The sequence below is a fragment of the Lissotriton vulgaris genome, chromosome 1_1, assembly GCF_964263255.1.
Source record: "Lissotriton vulgaris chromosome 1_1, aLisVul1.2, whole genome shotgun sequence".
Lineage (NCBI taxonomy): Eukaryota > Metazoa > Chordata > Amphibia > Caudata > Salamandridae > Lissotriton > Lissotriton vulgaris.
This window is the reverse complement of record NC_141685.1, coordinates 1,317,726,790-1,317,739,706: the sequence shown is the minus strand read 5'-3', so window position 1 is coordinate 1,317,739,706 and position 12,917 is coordinate 1,317,726,790. Positions and strand designations below refer to the sequence as shown.

At 43.4% G+C, this 12,917-nt stretch overlaps 1 protein-coding gene across 1 annotated transcript in view; it reads left to right on the top strand.

The window, feature by feature from the left end:
- The window catches only part of TFCP2 (transcription factor CP2), a 311,771-nt gene that overhangs the window by 258,393 nt on the left and 40,461 nt on the right, over window positions 1–12,917 (top strand). The window lies entirely within an intron of this gene.

Below are 12,917 nucleotides of genomic sequence, written 5' to 3'. Positions count from 1 at the left end.
ACTTTACAGGTTTCCACTAAATACTATATGTTGTGGTTCTTAGTATGTAGCATGTTCAGGAAATTGGCTTTCTTTTGTCTCATAGTTTCCCAAGTTAACCATTTATCTGGAACAATGTCTCTAGGGAGAAAAGATATCTAGGGGAGGCTTCTCTCTTCAACTAGTAGGTGAAATTATTTAGGACTTCTATTCCAGTCACCTATTCTTCAAATTCCACAGAGGTTGAAGAAGTCCTACAACTCCCAGGTGATCATGGTCAGGCCTACTTCAATTCTTAATGTCTCATAATAAATTGATCAAACCCATTAAATCAGGCATGACTTCCCAGTGAACAGATGTAGCATATACCCTTTACTTTACATCGGCCTATTCAAGTGCACGCAAACTTCCAAACTAAATGCAAAAGGTTATAGAATTGCAAATTTGTAAAATAAAAAATAAAAATAATGCTTCTTGCAAACAATGTACAACTCCTCTTAACAGGCCTTCACAAGAATCATCACAGGGTTTGTCAGAGTGGGTGGCAGTCAACAAAACGTTTGCCTACTACAGAAATCTGTGAGATGGCATGTAACAAAAACCCTGTCGATAGCTTGTTACCCAGTGTGATAACCAGTGTTAAATGCTTATTGGCTTTAACAAATGCTATGCACACTAAATAAACTAGACCAACCGACTTTGTCATGACTTTTCATAATAAGCAGACCATATCTATCGCATTGGACGGAACATTTCCCAGTGCACCAATCAGGCCTCGAGCTGGTCACTCTAATCAACTCAGGCCTGCTTTATTTATTTTTTATTAAAAAAAATGCATTTATCGATTTCAAAGTGATAAAAACATTCAATAATACAAAGTGATAAAAATCGAGAAAGTCAGCACTGCGCAACCGCCCTTTTTGCGAAGAGAGTAGAAACTGCAACGATGCGCCTGTTCAGGCATGCTTTATTGAGTGTAAACTTTTACACAAAGCACCCATCAGACACAGTCTTAAAATTAAAACGATGTACAAAATTACAGTTGGCTAATTGCCTAAGAGGGCCTAACAGGTACTCTCACTGAGAAAACCCTGTAATATCCATGGCGTATCACACAGAGTAACCAACAATAAAATTCTTGCCTGCTAGGGTAATCTGTGAGATTCCATGTGACATAATATCCATCTTGAGCTTTAAAGTAGAGTAATAACTAGCTGATCTTAAATGTCTATTGACTTTTTAACATTTGCTTTTCACAATAAATGTGAAGCCTAAGGCCTTTATCACAGCATTGCATAATAAACCGACCTGTCCTATGGCCATGATAATTGTCTTGCCCCCATGATTAACTCAGCCCTGCTGTATCAAGTGTAAGTCAAAAAGAGCAATACGTCTTCTTAGTGAAAGCAAACAAATTTGCTTCCTTCGAGCCCCATACGTGGGGGAACCAGCATGTGGGTAGAGCCAATTCCCCCCTTTCAGTAGTGCTCTAAAAGCTCTTTTGTGTTATGACATAAGGTCAAATAACAGATACACGGTAAAGCCAGACCTAAAAATCCTTGTAGTTTAGTATAGCCGATACTTATTTTAAACCCAAAACTGTACTCCAAAGTTATTGATGGAAGGGAAAAGTGCTGGGACTGCACTACATTCCTCGTGACTGCATTCCTCCCATCTGTGCATCTGCCAAAGACACAGTAAATGATGTAGTTGTCTAAAACATTAAAGGCTTTACAACGCCATGTGTTTTCTCCCAAAAGTCCCACACTGCTCAGGCAGCTGAATACATCAACAAAATACTCATGCAGTGCACTGGAAGCACTATTTTCTTTGGAAGCACAAAACTTCTGCTCATTCAAAACGTGCTAATGCCTACCAATAGGAGAGCACAGCCAAAGCCCCTCACTGCAATAATACGGATGAATATGCCTCCTTATTCCGCAGTCTTTTAGTATGCAGGGAATCACAACGCGGTCGTTGTAACGACTGCGTTGTGATTCCGCATACCATTATACCGCAAGTTGTAACAACGACTTGCCGAGGGGGGCGCTGGATGTTGGAATAGTATAATTTACTATTCCAACTCTAGTCTGTGCGGACACTAGGGAAGGTGTTAGATTTTAAATCCGACACCTCCCCCCCCCCACTTCCCCCCCTCTGCCTTTCGACTTGCGGAGTAATGGTATGCGGAATCACAACACGGCCGTTGTAATAATCGCGTTGTGATTCCCTGCGTACTAAAAGTTACGTTATAAACGTTCTTTACCAATCCAGATATATATATTTTTTATGTTGATCACATTGCGTCGAGCAACAACTGTGTTCTTCAGACAGAGGTAAAAAGGGTCCATTGAATGAGGAAATCTGTGCCTCCTACAAAGAACACATCCAATAAAAGGCACTTTACTTCTCTTCCGCCAGCTGAGGCACCCAGTAAGAGACACTTAGCTAGTCCACGAAATCTCACTTCTTCAGATAGGCGTACGAGATACCAGTTTCTAATTACTGAGTTACTAATTCAAAGAGACCCATATAAAATATCGATAAATAATCTCACCAGCGCTCTGCACCTGCAAGGGCTCGGACGGAAAGACTGCAGGCTGCAAGAGCTAGGCCAGCATGCCCCATAATGCAATGGTCTGGGTAAAAAATTGCCTTAATTGATGATGGAAGCAGGCCCATTATATCGCTCTGGCCAAATCCCTCAAAGAGATCCCTCTTTTGGTCAGGACATATCGAATCCCTAGCATTATGAAGTTTATCTTCCTTCCTGGCAACATTAGCCTCACATGAACCTTGTCAACCTGAAAAGAACAGAAATTCATATACCCTTGAAGAGCTCACCACCAGTTTTTACTAATTGACTGAAACTCAGACTTTTGAGAAGACATCTAACCATTTGCAGATAATCCACCAATTCTTCTTGACTTTGCAACATTATCAAACTATTTTCAAAATAAAAATGAAACTAGCTTTTCTTTCTTTAAAATCTCTTACTGGTCTCGACTTCTGTAAACACAAGGGTGCTGACAAAAGACCGAAAGGCACACACCAAAACTGGTACGAGTGACCTTTCCATCTGAAAAGCAGAAAATGACTCTTGCTCCAGAAGTACCATGAAATAGACTTCCTTTAAGTCTAATTTAACTAGCCAACCGCCCTCTTATAACATCTCTCAGTAGATGAACTTTTGAAATGCATTTGAACTAAAAATGAGTTTAATTCCCTGAAATTTGTTACGAGGCGCCAACATGTGATTTTTGTCACCCAAAAAAGTACAAATTTCCTGTACTCCTCTCCTACTTGAAAAATTGATCCCTTTTCTCCAACATTTGCTTGAATTTAGTATCTGCCAAATCTATGTTCTTGACGTAACATTAATTCCCTGGTTTGATTTTCCTCCTGTGGGACTAACACAAAATCTGTTATGAACCTAAAATAGTTTGCAACACCCACTGATTCCGTGTGAGCCCTTGCCATTTCTTGTAAAAAGTTTTCAAATTACCTTCTGGAAGGAAAACTCGAAATAGACCAGTACACTCATCTTGGTAACCTCTGCCAACTTGTGCTCTTCCACACAAACCCATGCTTCTCTCTACTCTTCTCGTTAAGGGAAAGAAGCCCGTTATGACTTGAAGACCTCTTCCTAATCCCCTGGACTGATCGTATAATTGAAACATGGATGCTCCACAGCTGGTAATCAGTTGCATCCTGCAAGGCCCTACCAAAAACACTTCCACCAAGTACTTTTCTCATATTACTTGTTGCTTTGTCCAGCATCTTAAATATTAAAACCTATTTCCCTAAACTCCTAACCAGGCATTCTTGTAAAATAGAAGACCCTATGCATCTTCACCATTTACCTGCCAGCCATAGCACCCAGTTTTTAGTTTTCATATAGTGCTGCCTCTCAGCTATGAGCTCAGTGTTTGCATTTCCCAGGAAGCCAATTGGTGTCTGACTCTTGCCTCTGAAATGTGCACTTCTCCTGCTCATATCCATTATTTGCTGCAAAGTACTCAAAGCTTCCAAAAGCCTTTGTGGATCTTGTTTCAGTGACTGTTCCAGACCTTTCCAATGGTCTTTTCCCAACTTAACGAGAAAAGGTATCCGCTCTGGATTGAAGATGAGTTATCGTGGTCCTTGAGCACGCAGCCCTCCTAACATTCCTCACTTCCCTTTCTAGAGACTTCCTGCTCCATTCTTTTGTAACTTTTTCAACATGCTGCAATGGCCACCAGTGCACTTCTCAAGCACCTCATGCCATAAGGTGTAAACGTTTTCTCGCCCAGAGGATCCTTTAACACATTTTTTTGCTGAAGGATATGGTTAATCATGTACCAGAGTATCATTACTAATATCATCCTGTTGGAGGTCTAAAACATACTCATCAAATTCCTGAAAATCATTTTTATTTTGTATGCCACCAAAATCATCTTTATCAAACTCTGACTCCAGCTTTCCATGTATGTCACAAAGAACATCTTTCTTTCTTTTGGCATAAAAGCCATACTGTCTGTTTTTCCCTTTGGCTTCCTTTCCATTCTTTCCAAATGTTTCATCTTTTTCATATGCTTTCCACCATAGAACCCTTTTTTACCACTTCCAACTCCAGATAGGGACCAATATTCATCTTTCGAAATGTCCTCCTTCCTCTGGCACAGACTATATAGCATCATTAAACAGAAGCTCTTTCTGATTGGATCCATTTTTTATTCAACTCTAGGTTTACTGCCCTCTGTAAAATCTCAAACTTGTGTCTCCTGCCTTTGTTATAAACCAACTTTCATCTATTGTTCCTTTGAAACAAATGTTTCTGATGGACACTTGTTAATGAAGATTCCTCATTTTACAAATACCCCCTGGTGCCAGACTGGAGCAGGACAATTTTCATTGCAATTGCCTTACAAGTAGATAGGTAGCATCTTGTGGTTCCGTGTCTGATAAGTCCCGCAACGGATGTTATGTCTGGGCCACTATATCTACATGACGTCCTTACACTGACATGTTTCTTTCTGATCTCTGTCTGCGCCATCAGTTACAGAGCCCATAGAAATCAGAACGTGTCAGTAGGTGGGGATCTTATTAATGGACCATGTGAGTCAATTTCACAGAATGGTGAGGAGGGAGTTTCGGTGAGGAATCTGTGGTTAGATGGTCCGTACCAGAAAATACGTTACCAAAGATAAGTATCTTGTTCCTCTGATAGAAACTTTTAATTGCAGATTTCTCACCTTGTGAAGATACCAAAGCCGTGCCGCCCCAGGTGGTGGGCTTGTGGAATGGCTTAGACCATGAAATTCTGGAGGACAGATCATGTGACGCACCCTTCACGCCAGACCTGACTATCAAGGCATTAATGCTTTGTGAACATGTGGAGGGACGCTCATGTAGCAGCCTGGCAGATGGCCAAGATTGGCACGCCGCATGCCAGCTCAGTGGTAGCAAACTTTGCTCTGGTGCAATGAGCATGCAAGCCTTCTGTGGCTTGTTCCTTGGCTAGCCCATAGCAGATCCTAATGCATAGAACTGCTCGTCAGAAAATGGTTCTTTTTTGGACTGCTTTTCCCTTTTTCTCCCCAGAGAAGCCCACACATTGATTAGTATTCAATGGATTGTTTCTGGTTTGATCGATGTGGAAACAGCGGGCCCTCTTGGAGTCAAGACTATGGAGCTGTTCCCCCTGAATCAGAGCGTAGAAAGCTGACTTACATGGAAGGGCGTCATTACTTTCATCAGGAATGGAATGCCACTTTGTCCAGAGGATCAGTTTGCCCGGAAAGAATGTACATGGCTGTTGTACAATCGAGTTATAACCTCTAAAAAAAAGTCCCTACACAGTAATACTCAAATATCGGTAAAAACAGGGCATACATAACAATTTCACAAATGATCACCATGAGACTAATAATATTAATATTAAGGGGGCAAACCAACAACAAGTAATAATAAAAATAAAAATAATTCCCAATAAGGAAAATGTAAAAACACAATTTATTACATCAATTGAATTATAAACAGTACATCAGGTTAAAAACATATCACAATGACACAAGTAAGCAGTTTTTTACAAGTCACAATTTTGAGAAAACATAAGTTAAATATGTACTGTTTTTATAATTCAATTTATGTAATAAATTGTGTTTTGAAATTTTCCTTATTGGCAATTATTTTTATTATTATTATTATTATTATTACTTGTTGTTGGTTGGACCTCTTAATATTAATATTATTAGTCTCATGGTGATCATTTGTTAAATTGTTATGTATGCCCTGTTTTTACCAATATTTGAGTATTAGTGTGTAGGGACTTTTTTGGAGGTTATAACTATTCTTACCCTGTCCCTATTTTCATAATAGTGGGGTTCCTCCCTTTCTGTTATATGTTGTACAGTCGAGGCCTGGAGTTTGCTCACTCAGTTTAATAGTCTCTAACAGAAAAAAAAAACGAACAAAGTAGTAACTTGTCATGTCTGTAATCCCCCTACGTGCATTTAACTGCAACTTCCAGCCGCCACCTCTCTGACTTGAATCGAACATGATTCCAGTCAGAAGAAAGAACAAAAGAAAAAGACACAAAGGTAGAACCTTGAAGTTTCTTGTTACGAACCTCTAAAAGATCTTAACACTAAATTGGGGAATTTACAGAAAATAGTTGAAATGCTTCCAACTTTCCTCATCCTGGATAGGAAGCCTATCCCCAACTGGACCTTAATCCAAAGCTCCCTTAACCTAGATGATTGCCTCCTTCCAGTTATCTTACCTTTGACCATCAGGATCTGTTCCATTTACATTTTCTACATTTTCTTCCGTTTAGCATTCACCCCCTGCTCCTCCATGTTCTCTACTATGGAAAAGGGCCCCGTTTTGCATGGTTACGCCGTAACTTTTTACCGGATATCTGATGCCAACTTGACGGTGTGTGTACTGGGACCCTGCTAACCGGGCCCAAACACCTGTGTTCTTTCCCCAAACTCTACCTTTGTTTCCATGTGCTTGCTTCGGCATTACATATACTCAAATTGGAACGATACCTTTGTTCCCACAATTGGCCCAACTCTGGGCCACATGTAAGTGGGGAGAGGATGAAGCCATACAGCTAGAGCGGTCGACCTCGAAGGAAACTTGTTTCGAGTCTCGGCAATGACGCTCAACATCCTGTGATTCTGGGCAAAGCACTTCATCGCCCCGTGCCTAACAAAAACTTGTGCTCAAGAAAAGCGATCTGATAATGGATATCTTTGGGTCTAGTTTGTGCTATAAAAAAGTCTCTTGTAAAAGGTACCCATGTTACCAAGGACTTTTTGACCAGAGAGGGCCTCTGCATGTAGTATGCCATCCTCAGAGACCCCTAACCTTAACACCGCCACTGCAGCCTGCATGTTTTGGTGCAGACCAAACTGAAGAGTCGACATGACACACCTCCCTGTTTGCTATGCCCGCCAACGCTGCCTGTGGCTTGGGTAAGTTAACCCTCTGGCAGGCCTTACAGCCATAAAGCAGAGTGCACCAGATCTCAGGTGAGGGCATAGCTACATGAGCAATATGCACCTACAGCGTCCATGCCATTCACAGACATTGTAAGTGCAGTGAAGCATTTTGAGTACAAGGGCTAGGAGGCTGTCATTACGAACTCCCCAGCACCATGAGTGCTTTACTGAAAACTTGGAAGTTTGGTACCAAACGTCTCAGGGTAATAAACCCACACTGATGCCAGTGTTGGATTCATTATAAAAAACACTCAGAGGGCATCTTAGAGATGTCCCTTGAAACGCAACCAACTTTTGGTGTATTGGCTGACTGGTCCCCATAAGCCAGCCACCACCAGACAGGTTCTGATCTCATGGGGTGAGAGCCTGTGTGCTCTCTGAGGTCAGGAACAAAGCTTGTTCTGACTGGAGGTACTTCACACCTCCTCCTGGCAGGAACAGCAACACTTGGCAGTAAGCCTCAAAGTCTCTCACCTTGTCATGTGTTGATTTAGGCAGCTCCAACTAGTGGAGAAGCCCCCTCCCCTGTCCACACCCCATGTTTGGCAGCATGACAGGCGGGAACATTTGTAAGCAGAGTAGGAGTATCCAGCTCAACCTGGCACACCCCTAGGTTCCACAAGAGCTATGGGGAATCCTTCTCTTAGAAATTCTCTATCTTGAATTGGAGAATTTGGCCCAATAGGAACAGGGATGTGCCCCTCTCCCCAAAGGGAGGGGGCCCCCAAAGGGTGTGGTCACCCTAGGGGACGGCCATTGGCTACTGCTCCCCTGAACCATGTCCCTTAGATTTGACGGACCAAAAAAAGAAGACTGAGGAAGACCGCTGCCGGACCAGGAACTGAACTGCTGCAGAAAGAACCCAGCAAGAACCTCGCTGCTTGTAGCCAGTTCGACAACTGGACTATCTGTCCTTCCAAAAAACCCTTCCAGGCTTCCAAGAAACCCTAGGGACCTTCCACCGAACAATCTTCAAGAACCTCCCTTTGGGCTGGAGGCGCTAGGTCGTTGAGGAACGACACTCATGTCAGCGCAACTCACGCCTGCAAACAGAAACCCAAAACCGTAGAGGACCGGCACTTGTGTCGACGCGACTCTGCCCTGCCAGAAGAAAGCATCGCAGCTGGATGGTGGCCTCTCCGAGATGGGCCAATATTAGCAGAACTCCTCCATCTCCTGTGCATCTTAATTTCCACGACCCCAACTGCTCGGCTGGCGGTGCCTCCCTTCGACCTACAGTGATTTGCTGATGACGACTGAGACGGTACTGGCGTTGGCAACCCACTGACTCCCATTCATCCTCATTGTCCTCCACCGACAGCGAGCGCAAACATCATTGCCAGTATGGATCACCATAATGTAGGTACTGAACCCCGCACCTTTCCGGGTGCCTCCAGTCTAGCCTTGGGATTGGCAAACTCTGCATCCGGCCCCCCAGTGCTGCTGGCGGTGCAGTGCCTGCCTTAAACTGACCCTTGCCCAGGGCCAGTCTAAAAAACCCAAATACTGGAAAAGTATGTTGTGTACTTACCTCCTGATGTATAACTCAGTTTTCCTTCCTTAGGATTGCATTGCATTGTATCTATTGCATACAACTGTCTATCTTTTTCAAGTAATAAATGTTATTGTTTCGGATTAACTATACCAAAGCATTTCCAAGACCAAAAGGTATTTCACTGCCGTTGTGAAAATATTACCTACCGCAAAAGTCTACTTTCCTGTAACTCAGGACAACTTTGTTCCAAAAATAAAAGTAATTAAAGTAGTATTTTTGCAAAACATTGGTTTGGAGTTAGTCATTGAGTGTGTGTGTTCCTGGCTTGCATGAATTGGTACAAGTGCATTCACACTACCCTCTGAATAGCCTAACTCCTCAGCCCAGCTAACACTGAATTGAGAGTAAGGTATTCTCTGCTTTAACCTCTGCCATACCTTTGGGGACCCACTAGACTCTGTGTACACTATACCTTTTTTTTGTATAGTATATACAGAGCCTGCTCCCTACATCTGCAATGGCACTAGGCGACCTGCAGTTGTATTTAAAGCTCCTTAAATACATGTTCGAGGCATGTGAACTGTAGATCACATGCTTTGCATACTCCTGACACCTAGTGTTAGGTCTGGATGTTTCCAAGTTGTTTTTCTTCGAAGAAGTCTTTATATTCACGAGGCAGGTGACTCCTCCTTTTGGTGATAGTGAGCATGGGCATCGACTCCATTGGTAGATTGTTTTTTCTGCCTTCAAGTTCAGAAGTGTATTGCTGTTCTCCGGTTCTAAACTGTTCTTCGGGTTCCCCTGGGTGCGCAATCCACCTACTCATTTCCCACTTCTCTATGTTTCGACTCGGTCGACAAAAACTTCTATTTCATTTGGAAAACCCGTGGAAGGTCGTCTGGCCTCACTGCATCAGTCCAACTCGCAGTAAGGAACGGACTCCATTCAAATTCTGTCTTCAGTGCCACTTGGAGTACCCTTGCACTGACTGACACGAAGTGTGCACCTTGTGCTCATCTCCAGGGCAAAACAAACAGAGCTGCAACACGTGTAAATCTTTCCATTCAAAGAAAACGCACCGCGATCGTCTGGCTCAACGTCGTGAAATGCAGAGCCAAAACATTAAATCCATGCCAGACATCTTCAGAGCAGGAAGATTACGAGGTGCAAGGGGCCGAAGAAGTACAGGAAGAACCTGCATCTATTTCGGGATCAGACTCATACATGGAAGAAGACGTGCTGCAAGGTCATGGTATCGTGAGTACCAAACGCCCCTTCCCCCAAACATCTGTTCAGCCCAAGCAAAAGGCTCCTGTCCCACCTCAGCCTTTGGGCCATGGTCAGCCTACAAGAGGTTTCCAATGCTCCGCCTTCTGGCTCTGCACTGAAACCTGCACCATAGCCTTCCAGCTCGGGATGGAGTCTGCCAAAGTCGAGCACCGAACCAAAACCTTCAGGCTCGAAAGCAAAAACCGCTTCGGAGCTGAAACATTTGACGCCAAAAATCAAAACCAGCTTCTGAACCTAAACCTTAAGCACGGAAAACAACGAGAACTCTGTGTTGATCCTCAGACAGGACATCTTTCTACCAAATTGCCTCACAAACATAAACCAGAAACTGAGGACACTTATCATATTCCTTTGAAGAGGAAGCATGTTGGTACCACCCTCCACCTCCTCCTCCATCACCTCCTACCCCACAGTTACATCACTTGCTAATTACACCAACTAGCTCTCCTCAACAACCTGATGATGGGAATGGTGGGGATGATCCTTTGCCAGCAGATCCCTGGAAGTTCTAAAACACCGACTCGCCCACAGATAATGACCCAGACCTTTACCCTACAAAGCCTTCCCCCTACGGACGACAATGTAGGGTGCACAGAATTACTATCTAGAGCTGCAGAGTATCATGGGGTACAATTGCATAAAGAATCCCTAGAAGAGGACTTCTTATTTGATACCCTTAGTGGCACACAAAGGTCCACTCACACTCCCCATGCTCAAAGGCATGATGAGACATTCAGGCCATATATATTTAAAGATCCTGTTCGAGCTCGCATTCTCACCCCAGGATAGACAAAAAGTACAAGCTTGCACCATCAGATCCAGCTTTTATTAAAGGGCAGTTACCACTGGACTCATTAGTCGTTTCTAATGCCCGTAAACGGGCTAATTCACAAACGTCAGGGGACGCACCTCCTCCAGACAAAGAGTACAATCTAGTAAAAGGGTAGCCACACGAGCAGCAAGTCACTGGCGTATCACCAACACACAGGCCCTTTTAGCCAGGTATGATCTGGCACACTGGGACGAGATGGAGCAATAGCTCCATTTTCTACCAGATGAGCAGAAGGCTAAAGCTCAATACCTAGTCCAAGAGGGAAAGCTCATCTCAAATGTATCAATTCAGTGTGCTTTGACTCTGCTGACACTGCAGCTAGAGCAGTCAATACTAGTGTGCTATTAAGGAGGCATGCATGGTTAAGGATCTCTGGATTCAAACCTGAAGTTCAGCAATCCATTTTAAATATACCATTCGATAAAGAACATCTCTTTGAACCTGTAGTAGATCTGTCCTTAGAAAAGATGAAAAAGGATACGGAAGTAGCCAAATGTACGGGAGCCTTACAGTCTTTCTAATCAGGCTCCTTTGGTTGCTCCTTCTATCGTGGCTGTCCAAAGTCATATCTTCAGACACTACTGCTGCACCCTACAAATGCAACAATCAATCTTCCTCTTCCAGAGGCTTCTTTAGAGGAGGGTACAGAGGTAACAATGGCAAGGTTAGAGGTACAGGTTCTACACAACGTACCTCGCCCTCTCCTAGCAAACAGTGACTTACCTACACTTCCCCCGATCATCTAACACCTGTCGGGGGACATCTTTTGCAATTCTTCCCCATCTGGCAATCCATAACTACAGACAAATGGGTGCTAGGAATTATCCAACATGGTTATTGCCTGGAGCTTACCACCAATCCTCCAAACATTCCGCAACGTTTTCACAAAATGTCACCAGAACATTTACATCTACTTCAGCAAGAGGTCCAGACTCTCCTGTCCAAAGGAGCCATAGAACCTGTGCCGTTACAAAATAAAGGAACAGGTGTGTACTCCCTGTACTTTCTCATACCCAAAGAGGATGGCTCCCTCAGATCTATTCTAGTTTTCAGAGAACTAAACCTCTGCATACTATCAGAGCATTTTCACATGGTAACACGAAGTGCTTCCATTTTTACAGCAGGGCGATTTTATGTCCACTCTAGACTTAAAACACACATTATTTCCACATTCCAATTCATCCCGCTCACGCAAATACCCCAGATTCATCATAGCGGGGCATCATTAACAATTCAAAGTACTTCCGTTTCGAGTCACCACTGCTCCCAGAGTATTTACCAAATGTCTGGCAGTAGTCGCAGCACATCTAAGAAGACAACACATTAATGTCTTCCCATACCTGGACGACTGGCTCATCAAAGCCAGCAATTACCAAATGTGTCTTCAACACACTCGAGCTACTATTCACTTACTTCACCAACTAGGGTTTACAGTACATGCATTAAAGTCTCAGCTATAGCCTTCCAGCACACACACTTATCTGGGAGCCACAATAAACGCTCACAAAGCTCTAGCATCTCCCAATGCAGCCAGGATTCACAATTTTCAGCAGTCCATTCTCACTCAATCCCAACCCCACCAGTCATAACAGGGTCTAGTGGCTCCACTAATGCTTCCACTGCAGGGGCCTGCGTTTGACCTCATGGTCACATCTTCGAATCCCGGCGGGTCCACTTATCTTTTCATCCATCTGATGCCGATAAAATGAGTACCATTGAGTTGGGTTGGTTCGAGGCATATGGGCTGTAGATTACACACTGACTCATAGATCGCCATCTAGTGTTGGACCTGGATGTTTGCACTTGTTTTTGTCCTGAAAAGTTTTTGGGA